Source organism: Halichoerus grypus, chromosome 12 (genome assembly GCF_964656455.1).
Source record: "Halichoerus grypus chromosome 12, mHalGry1.hap1.1, whole genome shotgun sequence".
In the NCBI taxonomy this organism is placed as follows: domain Eukaryota; kingdom Metazoa; phylum Chordata; class Mammalia; order Carnivora; family Phocidae; genus Halichoerus; species Halichoerus grypus.
The window spans coordinates 38,096,606-38,109,309 of record NC_135723.1 but is presented as its reverse complement, the minus strand read 5'-3'; the positions used below and the strand labels follow the sequence as shown (position 1 = coordinate 38,109,309).

Here is a 12,704-nt window from a genome sequence, read left to right as displayed (position 1 = left end):
CTGTTATCCTAGATCTATAAAGAACTTCTCAAACTCAACACCCAAAAACCAAATAATCAAAGTCAAAAAATGGGCAGAAGACATGAACAAACACTTCTCCAAAGAAGACATATGAATGGCTAACAGACACACGAAAAAATGTTCAATATCATTAGCCATCAGGGAAATTCAAATCAAAACCACATTGAGATAACACCTTACACCAGTTAGAATGGCAAAAATTGACACGGCAGGAAAGAACAAATGTTGGAAAAGATGTGGAAAGGGGAACCCTCTTACACTGTTGGTGGGAATGCAAGTTAGTACAGCCACTTTGGAAAACAGTATGGAGGCTCCTCAGAAAGTTAAAAATAGAGCTACCCTATAACCCAGCAGTTGCACTACTGGGTATTTACCCCAAAGATACAGATGTAGTGAAAAGAAGGGGCACATGCACTCCAATGTTCACGGCAGCAATGTCCACAATAGCCAAACTGTGGAAGGAGCCAAGATGCCCTTCAACAGACGAATGGATAAAGATGTGGTCCATATATACAATGGAATATTACTCAGCCATCAGATAGGATGAATACCCACCATTTGCATTGACATGGATGAAACTGGAGGGGATTATGCTAAGTGAAATAAGTCAAGCAAAGAAAGACAATTATCAAATGGTTTCACTTATATGTGGAACATAAGGAATAGCATGGAGGACATTAGGAGAAGGAAGGGAAAAATGAAGGGGGGGAAATCAGAGGGGGAGATGAACCATGAGAGACTATGGACTATGGGAAACTGAGGGTTTCAGAGGGGAGGGGGGTCAGGGGATGGGTTAGCCTGGTGATGGGTATTAAGGAGGGCACGTATTGCACGGAGCACTGGGTGTTACATGCAAACAATGAATCCTGGAACACTACATCAAAAACTAATGATTTACTGTATGGTGACTAACATAATAATAATAATAAAAAAATAACACAACAAATTTTTGTCATAAGAATTGTTGTAAGATTTAAATGTCGTTGAACACAGCATGAGGTTCATTGTTAATTGTTATAAAGTGAGTATTTAAATCTGCTTAAACTTCCTGGATTTTTGGAATATAAATTATGTTAAAATTGTCTCTCTACAAAGTGACTTGTGAGAATTATGTGTAAATATGAGCACTAAAAAGTAGATCTGGCCACAAGAACAAAACCCAGCACATGCTTCTTATAAAGTATCCTTATAAAATTCAAAACTATGTAAACTATATATCAACAGAGGAGACCACAAAAATGATGGTCATTAAAATGCTATAGAGAGGGGGTGCCTGCATAGCTCAGAAGGTTAAGTGACTGCCTTTGGCTCAGGTCATGATCTCAGGGTCCTGGGATCCAGCCCCGCATCGGGCTCCCTGTTCAGCGGGGAGCCTGCTTCTCCCTCTCCCTTTGTTTGTGTTCCCTCTTTCTCTCTCTCTGTCAAATAAATAAAATCTTTAAAAAAAATGCTGTAGACAATTAAATGAATTTAATAATAAATTAATAAATATTAATATTAGGTTCTAGAACATGTTATAAATATAAATGTTAATTCTACATAGATAATATTAATTTATTAAATAACTAATAAATTATATGTATGAAAATATGAAGAATTATTTTCCTATAAAAAAATATATATATATTTTAAAGATTTTATTTATTTGACAGAGAGCGACACAGCGAGAGAGGGAACACAAGCTGGGGGAGTGGGAGAGGGAGAAGCAGGCTTCCCGCCGAGCAGGGAGCCCGATGCGGGGCTCGATCTCAGGACCCCGGGATCATGACCTGAGCCGAAGGCAGATGCTTAATGACTGAGCCACCCAGGCACCCCTATAAAAATATTTTCAACTGAAAAAAGTACAGTCATGTCAAATAATATTAGTTGTATTTTATCAATGGAAACGTGAAACAAACTTTGAAAAGATTTTCTTTTTATCATTTACTGTCAACTAACACAGTTGCTAATACTCTATTTTAAAATATAAACAATTTTTATATTTCTCATAATGTTATTTGTTCAACACGACTAGAATAAAGATGGTGTATGCCCTACATCTGAAAAATACACAGAACTTGTTATGAAGAGAAGTATTTTGTTGTATGGTATCATTGCAGTATATATAGGCTAGCCTTAGAAGTTAGAAATATATTGGAATATTATTGTTAGATTAAAATTTTATAATTATTTTATAATAAACATTTAATAATATATAATAGTAATAATTATAAACTGTATGTTAAAATTGTAAAAATAATTATAATTATAATCATTTGTTACAGGTCATTTACTCAATTTTTGCTTTCTCTATATTTGGCATATCAGAACAATGATTACAAGCAGTTTTATTGCATTCTGAAAACTTTTGGCTAGTTCATGGAACAGTTCTGAAACACTTTTAAAATTACAGGATAAAGTAGAAGTATTTCAAAGTAATATAATACACTTCAACTTAATATTAGCAAGTGTTTAGCTAATTTTCAATTTTGAGTATTTATAGACTAGCTGATGATATAGAAGTAATTTTTCAATATTTTTTGCAATATATTTCAATTACACTAACAAATGTTAACTTTATTTTATTTTACTATTGTTTTGGTGAGGAGCATTGTAAGGTGGAAAATTCTGTGTACAACATGGGGGCAGATTTTTAATTATTTTTCCCTTTGGGGTTGTTGTTATAGTAAGATAACTTAACTTTAAAGATTTTATATATTTATTTGTCAGAGAGAGAGAGAGAGAGAGAACACAAGCAGGGGCAGCAGCAGGCAGAGGGAGAAGCAGGCTCCCTGCCGAGCAAGGAGCCCAATGCAGGACTTGATCCCCGGACGCTGGGATCATGACCTGAGCTGAAGGCAGATGCTTAAGTGACTGAGTTACCCAGGCAACACAAAATAAGTTAACTTTAAATTGATGGCTTTGATAAAGTATTTGAGACATTTAAATTAAATTGAAAAGAGGATGCCTCATTTACCTCTAAACATTTATAAGTTCAGATACATTGTTGCTAAATTAAAATGGCATAGAAACCTAAATTAAAATGGCATTAGTTTTTATACATGATCTAACGTTAGTTCTAGAGGTAGAAGTTAAATTCATGCTTGCAAAGGAAGAAAAGAAAGTCTTACTGAAATTAAATCATTTAAGTATACTGGAACTATATTATTTTTCTGATTATCATTTTAAAGTGTTCAAAATTTATCTTAGGAATGTCTGTTATACCTGCCAATATATTTTTTCTATAAAATTTAATACTTGATCTGTTAACTCCTTTATGTTTTACTTGAGCCATCCAAATTATGTTAGTGAAAATTAAATTACGCTAAAATGCAAATTTATTCAGCATTTAATAAGTGCATTCTGCTGTCTTTCATATTAAATGATGATATATTGAATGATGAATAGGAATTATTTTTTTTTCTGTTGAGAAATTACAATTTTTCCCTAAGATACAGTTTTTAAAGGTTTTTGCCTGGCTTTAAGTGTCACAAACCCTCTTTCCATTTTTAAGATGACAGCCCTCTCATGTTTTACCATCATCTTTTGCCAAGAAAGACTCTAAAGTATTACACAAACTTCTCAGTAATCTTTTAAGTAAGTTTCTCTCATTCATACAAAGATTGTCTTATTTACATGAATTATTAAGACAATTCTCAAAATGTGGAATAGTACTGAATCAGTTCTTCTTTTAAAAATATATTAATATAAAATCTAGAATTTATGATCCTCTGAAAGAGAAAAAAAGAGACTATTTGGAAATAGCAGCAATTTGTCCTCTTAGCTCTAAATTTACAAATATTTGATGACTTTGGCTCATCTTGAAGTGCGTTAGCAATTAGAGAAATTCTAGACTCTCTTAAAGCAGATATTTCATAATCACTTATTGTTTTGTAGTATCCCCAATCTCAATGGTGACCACCACAGAGTTCAGAAATACTGAGTCAACTATGAAACAGACCCATATGAGCCTATATATACAAGGAACTAAGAGAACTCCTGGGAAGGAATGTCATTCCAAGAGAAGAAATCAGACGTGAAAAGATTGACAAAGCCTTAGTCACTGAAGGGAAGAAAGAGCAAGCCTGCATTTATGCTCTCTGCGTCCCAACTCATATCCTGTAATAATATAATGGTTAATGTCTGAAGGAGTAAAATGGAAACCCCCATTATAGAGTGTAACACAGAACAGGGAAAGAGGCTTTCTCTTTTTGAACTAAATGCAGAGTTTTGTCAACTGCAGGGCTCCGGTGCCTCCCCATGGGGCTGAGCACAGTCTGGAGAGATTGGCATGAGAATTTTCACTCTTCAAGTCCTTAGGGAACCTCAGTGGTGCCTGCAGGAGACTGTTATGCTTCCACGATGTGGAGAACTCCCATGAAGTAAATGTTTGGTGATGCTCAACTTTAGGAAGTCCGAGCAAAAGAGGAAAGAAACAGGAACCTGACATGGCAGCTGACCCCATGGTGTTGGATTTATGGGCACTCACGTGAGGCACTCCCAATAATGCATGAGGAGGAAAAGTCAGGGACTGGGTCTTTCATTAGTAGGCTTAGATAGATTTTATTTATGACCATTCTCTGTGCCTTCCTTATAATAAATTATCAATAACTGTAGGTTGAATGGATGATACAAAGGTAATCTGATAATATTCAACAGAAGTGGAAGAAAAAACTGGAATATAAAAGATCAACTGCAACGCTTATTTGTATGATTCTCCATTGGCTTACCTATTCTGTTTTTAGGATTTGAATGTTTGAAAGACAAAATTAAAAGGATGCAATTTTCAATCATCTGATGGTAGAACAAAACTCTCCCATCTTGTAGAATTTAAACGTTAATTTTGTCATAGTAAAGTAAAAAAGTTTTAAAAATTAATGTACATGTTGTGAAAGATCTCTTCTTTTTCCATTTTATACCTAGGATGATCTTCTAAAAATCAGGAATATATATTTACTTCTTAATCAGGGTAATTTCCTGATTATCAAATTCTGAATATAAAGATTTTACTTTGTAGTTCCTTTGCCCTGTGACAAAGTTTAGTGAATTCTGATGTTTAAAAAATATCCTAAAAAAGATGAATATGATGTCAATAATGAAGAAAAATGATGCATTATCGAAAAATATCAACACTACATGCTTTTGCAGCTGCCATACCAGCTTTTTCAGCCCTACAGGAATAATCCCTGATGAAATAAATTAATTGATGTGTGTCTTTGTTTAAAGCCTAATTAGTTTTTGTATGTGTGGGAAAGCTCATGTTGAAGAAATATTATTTCATTATATCACTTCCTTGCTTCAGATCCCTTGGTGACTCCCTACTACCACCTGTTATAAGTTGGTTTCCTCAGTTTAACAGACTTGGAAACTATGTTGCTAAGCAGGAGTTTTATTGAGGAACAATTTTAGGATCTATGCCAAAGGAAAGGAAGGGGAAAATAGCAGAATTAAGCAGAGGGAGAAGTGAAAGTGAGAAGTTGTCTCAGTGGAGTCTCAGCTAAGGAGTTCCGAGGTTGGGTTAACACTTTTGAGTTGTCCTCAGTTGGGGTCAAGGAATGAGGCCTTATCCACCTGCGTCAATCAATCGTGGAATGTGGGACAATGTGGGAAAGAGGCATGACCTTGGACAAGATGGCTTTTTCCACCTGAGGAAATCCCCTGAGGGGGCCAACAATGGATTGCTAAGGGCTTTCTGTTGACAGCTCTTCCAGCAGCTGGGGAGTTAAGTTATTTATTCTTTAAGGGGGATCTGGGCTGCACACTACATTATCTACATACCACCCACTAGGATGAGATCATAACTCATTAATATAGCTCGCAATCCCAGGCCAGATCCAACCTACCTTTCTAGATTTATTCTCTGCTATTATTCCACTTCCACCTTGAGTGCCAATCAACTCCCCTGCTCTTGTATGGCTCTATGCTCTTGAAAACAATAACCCAGGCACACTCTTTTCCCACACCTCAAAACCCCATATACTCCCTTAATCAGAGTTAATGCTTCTTCTGTGCTTATACCATTAGCATTTATATCATATTATTATCTATTTACTTATGAAATCCTCAAAGGAAGATAGCTGCTTTTCATTCACATTGTACAACCAACACTTAACACAAAGCCAAGTATGCAAAGGTCCTATAAACATTGAGTGACCAAATGAATAATGAATGAGCAATAATTCACAAGACCAGAGGGAAGGCAGATGTCATTTATTCCTTTCATGGAAACTGATTATCTTATTAAACATGCCCAGTTTATTAAGGGCAGAAATCAAATCTAATAGAACAACATTTACTCCAGTTCTGGTATGTGTCAGAAACTGTTTGGATTTGTGGAAAATACAAAATAAATGAGAGATACATTCTTTGTCTTTAAGGCTCCCATGACCTATTTGAAGAGATAGAAAACAAAAAATATAGAAATTAAATGGCACAACATAAAACAGTATTTAATATAAAAACACATGAGAAATCATAGACAGCCCACCTATTTAAAGATTTACTTATTTTTGAGAGAGAGAGCACATGAAGGGGAGGGGCAGAGGGAGCAGGAGAGACAGTCTCAAGCAGACTCTGTACTGAGCCCAGAGCCCAACGCAGGGCTTGTTCTCAGGACCCCCGAGATCACAACCTGAGCCAAAAACCAAGAATCAGATGCTTAATCAACTGTGCCACCCAGGAACCCCTTGGACAGCTCACTTATTATAATTGGGTGTGTTACAGAAAGTTATTTATGAGGTTTTTGTCCAGAATTCTGGACACATCTTCTCAGGAAACTGTATTTAACATACTAATCAATTTCCCTAGACAGCCTATATAATTCTGTTTATTAAAATTAAAATAAGCCTTAGTATTAACAGTGATATATATAATGTAGTAGCACTTATTGTAGCATTTTTTTGTGTGTCAAATTCAATTAATTGATTAATATGTTCAAATAGTCAATAATTGTTTTGATGAGCATTCACCACATGACAGGCAGTGGGATATAGCTGTGAAGAACTCAATAAGTTCCTTATCATCATGCAACACACAGTCCTCTGGGCAAAGAAAACATTGAACAGGGCTCATAATCAAGGGAGACAGTGTTATGAAGGGAACTGCAACATGCTATGGTAGCACTCAACAAGAGGCTGGGACTTATATAAGGCAGCGTTAGACTGAGGTCTTAAGGGCAAATTAGATGTAAATTAGAGCTTAGAGGGAAGAAGGAGGAAGGGTGAGTTCTAAGTAGTGGGAAGATCATGTATAAAGGTCAAGACATGGGAGGAAATATGCACATAGAGCCCACTTGAGTAGCAGATAAACCTGCAATATGGCTAGAGTACTGGAGATAAAGTGAAAGAAAGCTACATGTTGATGAAAAGATATATAAAGGTTACATCTTGGCAAGCTTTGTAATGAGATTGGTCTTTGTCTTAAATGTCATGGAGAGTTAAAGGGAAGCAGTAATACTCTCAGATTTGCATTTGTAGATACTCTGGAAGCAGTGCAGGGGAGGGGCTGTAAGGGTCAAAAGTGACAGCAGGAAGACAGGTGGCTAATACCGCCAATGAAATTGCACAGTAGCTTGGCCTACGGAATTGGCAATGGAGATGGACTGGAAGACGATGGTAGTAAGTCTGTAGAATGAATGATGATTTGAGATTGATGAACTGTGGGAAGTAAGGGAGAAAGAGGAGCTAGGGATGCCCAGGACCCTCTAAGTTCCAATAAGGTATGCCTGCAGCATACCTGTTTCCTCACCTGATCCAGGCAGTGTGAAAGGGGTTTGATTCTGTCCCTGTTTAGGCACTGGTCACAGTGCAGGAAAGGAGTCCCTGGGCAGGTGGCCGCAGCAGAGGCAAGGGTAGTAAGTGAGCCGCTGTAAGCAAAGCAGCCTGAAGGAACAGAGTGAGTCTGGGGGGGGCTGTACCCAGAAAGGAGAATTCCTGGTCATGCCAAAACAGAAAACACAAAAAGAAAGAGAAAGAGGGGGTGGGGGTGTTGGGGAGGAAAGAGAGAGCAAGGAAGGAGAGGAGAGGGGAGGGATGGGGACAGGAGAGGAGAGGGGGAAAAAAGAGCTCCTGACATCTGAAACTGATCTGATTTTCACAGGTAGACCTTAATGTTATTACAAGCTGGTCTCACATTCACAGCGAGGTCATTTTATTCTCCTGCTGGAAATAAACAATTTCTAACCTCAGATGAGGTCACCCTGAGACAATGATAAAATGAAACAGAGCAAGACCACTTCATAATTTTGTCTAAGCACAGACAAAAAACACGGTTATTGTGTTACCCACAAAACACCCAAACAGAGAAATGCTCTCTTTTTCTAACAGCATCCAGTCTAGGGCAAACTATTCTTCCTTATACCTTCTCTCAAATCACTCAATCCAAGCCCAAATCCTTTAGCAGATTCTTTGTAAATCCCTCTTACTGAGGTGCCCCATGGTTCCCCAAGCTGTGTGTTCTTTCCCACTGCAACGAGTAATAAACCCAACTTGAACAAGGTGGTTCCTGGTGGTCTTTGGCTGAAGGCACTGACAGTGGTAAGTTAGGAATTCATAAACTGTCAACTGCTTCCCTAAATGTGATGCACTGGCATTTTAGTACTGTATAATGGGACACTACAGGCACACAATAAACATTTGCTAGCAAAAAAGCAAGCATCTACAGAAATGAAGAAAAGACCACTGCAATAATCCACCTGCTTGCAATCCTTTCTGACCATTCTCTTGGTCTCAAATTTTGATCTAATCCTACACTGAAAAAGAAAACAGGGAAAAAATTAAAACAAAAACAAAAGCACAAGCCCCAGAGGATTTATGAGTAATGCTACTTCAGTCACGACAGTCTTTATTTTTTTCCTTTGCTTTGATTTTGCTCAGGGAACTTTTAGCTTTACTCATCTTTAATTACCTTAATTTCATGCTTAACTCTGGCACAGAAGAGATCTGTTTGTAATTTCAGATGAGAGAAAATGAAATTCCCCTCAGCAAAGTCAAATTTTAAAATTCAAGAGGAAGAACAATGTGCCAGCTCACAAAAAGTATCAACTTTACATTTCAAGGTAATTCAGCAGTAATGCAGTATTAAAGAGCTCAAGTTCTGTTTTGAAAACAAAACAAAGCAAAATAAAATTCAACAGTGAGAGAGATCCGTTTGGTTCTCTCTCTCTTTTATTGTGGTAAGAACATTTGACATGAAATATACCCTCTCAACAAATTTTAAAGTGTGCCATATAGTATTATGAAGCACAATGTTGGGAAGCAGATCTCTAGGACTTAATCACAACTGGAACTTTATGCCTGTTGAACAGCACTTTCTCCCTTCCCTCCCCGCCCCCCCAACTTCTGGCCACCACCATTCTACTCTCTGTTTCTATGAGTTTGCCTATTTTAGGTACCTCATGTAAGTGGGATCATGAAGTATTTTGTCCTTCTGTGACTGGCTTATTTCACTTAGCACAATGTCCTCTACTTCATCCATGTTGTCGCAAATGGCAGGATTTCTTACTTCTTTTTTTAAGGCTAAATAATATTTCACTGTATGTATACACTACATGTTCTTCATCTATTCATTAGTTTACAGACACTTAGGTTGTTTCCACATCTTGGCTGCTGTGCATAATGCTTCAATGAACATGGGAGTACAGATATCTCTTTGAGATCCTGATTTCAACTCTTCTGGAGACCCAGAAGTGGGACTGCTGGATCATACAGTAGTTCTATTTTTAGTTTTTCAAAGCACCTCCATACTGTTTTCCACAGTGGCTGCACCAGTTTTTTATTGTGGTAAGAAAATCAATCCTTGTCAACGATTTTTTTTTAATAATAGCCATCCTAATAGGAATGAGGTAATATATCTCATTGTGGTTTTGATTTTCATTTCCCTATGATTAGTGATGTTGAATATCTTTTCATATACCTGTTAGCCATTTGTACATCTTCTTTGGAGAAATGTCTATTCAAGTCCTTTGCCCATTTTAAAATCAGGTCACTGATTGATTGATTGATTGATTGCTATTGAGTTAGAAGAGTTCCTTATATATTTTGGATATTGATCCCTTAATAGCTATAAGGTTTGCAAATATGTTCTTACCATTCCATAGGTTGTCTTTTCATTTTCTTAATTTCCCTTATGCTGTGCAGAAGCTTTTACTGTCTCTAGAAAGTGGGTTATTCAGGAGATATTAATATTTTTCTTTAGTTTCTTATATTTTTCAAATGTTCAAAAAAGAACAAGACTCATTTTGTAATTAAAAAGAAAATAATAATAATGCATAGCAATTAACACAAGCCAACTCATGAAGCTAAGTAAAATGGAAAATGTTCTAATTGTGTGAGCCTTGATAAAGGTTATTTGAGGGAAAGGGGGAGATTTGGACTTACCATATATGGTTGTGTATATAAATCATGTTCACCAAGACCTTCCCTTTTTCTACAGTTTATTTGCTGGTAATTAAGCCAATGGCTCCAAGACCAAGAAACCACCTCCTGAAGCTTCTGATAAATTTCAGTTTGCCAACTTAATTTTCCGAGTTTGAGAAAGGAAGTAATGAGAAAATGGAAATATGCAGAAAGTTACCAACTCTTGTGCATTATGGATGATAACATTTAGCCGTTTCCATGAGAGGCAAATACAGAGATCATATTTTGCATTTTTAATACACTTCCTATATTTGTTGAAAAAAACTAGTATAAACAGATGCATCTCCCTAATGACGATGCTACAACTGATACTCCTCTTTACTGTGAAGAATCCAAAATTTTATGAAGAATACAGAAAACATTGCTGAGGGCAGAGACATGGTTTTTTTTAGAACCACAGCTAAGGTTCTCTTTCATTACTGATATATGAATCAGATTAGGACTGTGATATTGAGGAATAACATAACTAATAAAGCAATGCTTAGACTGCATGGAATAGAGGATATCACTGTAGGGCTACACGCTTTGTAATTCAAAACTGGAGATAATGTTGGGCACAGTGATGTTCATTTTGTAGGACTGTATACCAAAACAATGACATCCTAATTGGAACATGTCTGCATTCTACTCTTGTGCTTTTCTATGTATTTTGTCAGTGATTTTTTCCACCATATTTTCTAGCTATACAACAACTTAATCTCAAATTCTCAAAACTCCTTTTTATCTTCTTTAAATATTTATGTAGCATTCAGCACTTTTTGGAAAGCTATGAGTCTATATCAAACAAATACAGGGTTGTAAGCTAAAAGTCTGCAAACCACTGTCCAGGGGGATCAATTCAGAAAGTAGTATGTCTTTATATAAATTGGAAAAGCAACATGACTAACTTGTTATTAAAGGCAAAAGTGATGTTGATGTCAAACCACAGAAAATCTTAAGGGTGAAGGGTATTACAGAGGCACAGATGCAGTGAATCATCCATATTCAAATGAAAGCTTCTAACTTATGTGTAACTAATACTTTTTGAGAAGGTGGCAAGAGGTTTGGGGATTTTTTTGTAGCTTCTGCCCATTCAATGTTCTCTGCAACCATCTGCCAGTAAATAATGATTAATTCTACTTGACGTGGGTATCACAACTTGATCAGAATTATAAAATGATACATATCAAAGTGGAAAGATAAAATAACTACAAGAATTAATAAATAATCCAATTCCAAAGCTGAAATAAAGTTGAAGATATTGGAAAATTTTTAATCTGATACAATCAAAATCTAAACTTTCACTTATTTCACTCTACCAAGAAAGATATTATCTTTGTTGTGGGCTATTCCTGCAGGACCCAAGTAAAGACTGGGTGTGTGAAACCAGTGAACCTCTCTCTCCAGGAGCTGTGTTCATTGACTGAAATACTTGGAAATGGAGGGACCTTCTGGTAGAGGACACTGGTTATGGTGGTGGAGAGGGGAGAGCATGTCTATAAAAGAAACCAGCATAAAAGTAGACATCTGGTACAAGAAGCCAGACCCAGAAGCAGTATCTGAGGTTCTAACATGAGAGTTGCTCCAGGTTTTATGAGGTTATTGGTATTTGCATAGATCATACCTTGGCATGCTGGCTGTATGTGTGTTCTGGAGGTGATGAGTATTTATAAATCAACAAAGTTTAACACCTCAACATGGAGACTAGTGCCCAGGAAAACTGCATGCTTCATCTGCTTATGGTGAGTATAGGAATTCGAATCCATTTCTCAGCTAGGTAATGAGGCAGGGCAGAAGTGGAGTGAGAGGAGGTGTCTTCCCAATTCCAAGATCTTTCTATCTCGGGAGGAGGCAATCTTTGACAAAGGACTATAGGAAGATAGCATTGAGAACCATTATATCCATCCTATGAAGACATTATAAAATGAGAATTACAGTTTACCAATTGATTTACTTATACATGATAATACAGAACAACACATAAATCATTTCTTTTTTTTTTTTTTTAAAGATTTTATTTATTTATTTGAGAGAGAGAATGAGACAGAGAGAGAGCATGAGATGGGGGAGGATCAGAGGGAGAAGCAGACTCCCTGTCGAGCAGGGAGCCTGATGCGGGACTCGATCCCGGGACTCCAGGATCATGACCTGAGCCGAAGGCAGTCGCTTAACCAACTGAGCCACCCAGGCGCCCCACATAAATCATTTCTAATATTGACCTCATTTCTTCCAAAAGACTACATATAACATTTAGGTACAAATTTCAGAAAAATAATAAAACACCCCATGTAACCACCACCTCCCTTAAGA

At 36.7% G+C, this 12,704-nt stretch overlaps 1 long non-coding RNA gene across 1 annotated transcript in view; it reads left to right on the top strand.

The window, feature by feature from the left end:
* Positions 1-5,214, top strand: part of LOC118549060 (uncharacterized) — a 29,329-nt gene extending 24,115 nt beyond the window's left edge. The window contains exon 3 of the long non-coding RNA XR_013442989.1: positions 4,924-5,214. This is a non-coding gene — a long non-coding RNA (uncharacterized LOC118549060). The remainder of the gene's footprint in view (positions 1-4,923) is intronic.
* Positions 5,215-12,704: the final 7,490 nt, after the last annotated feature.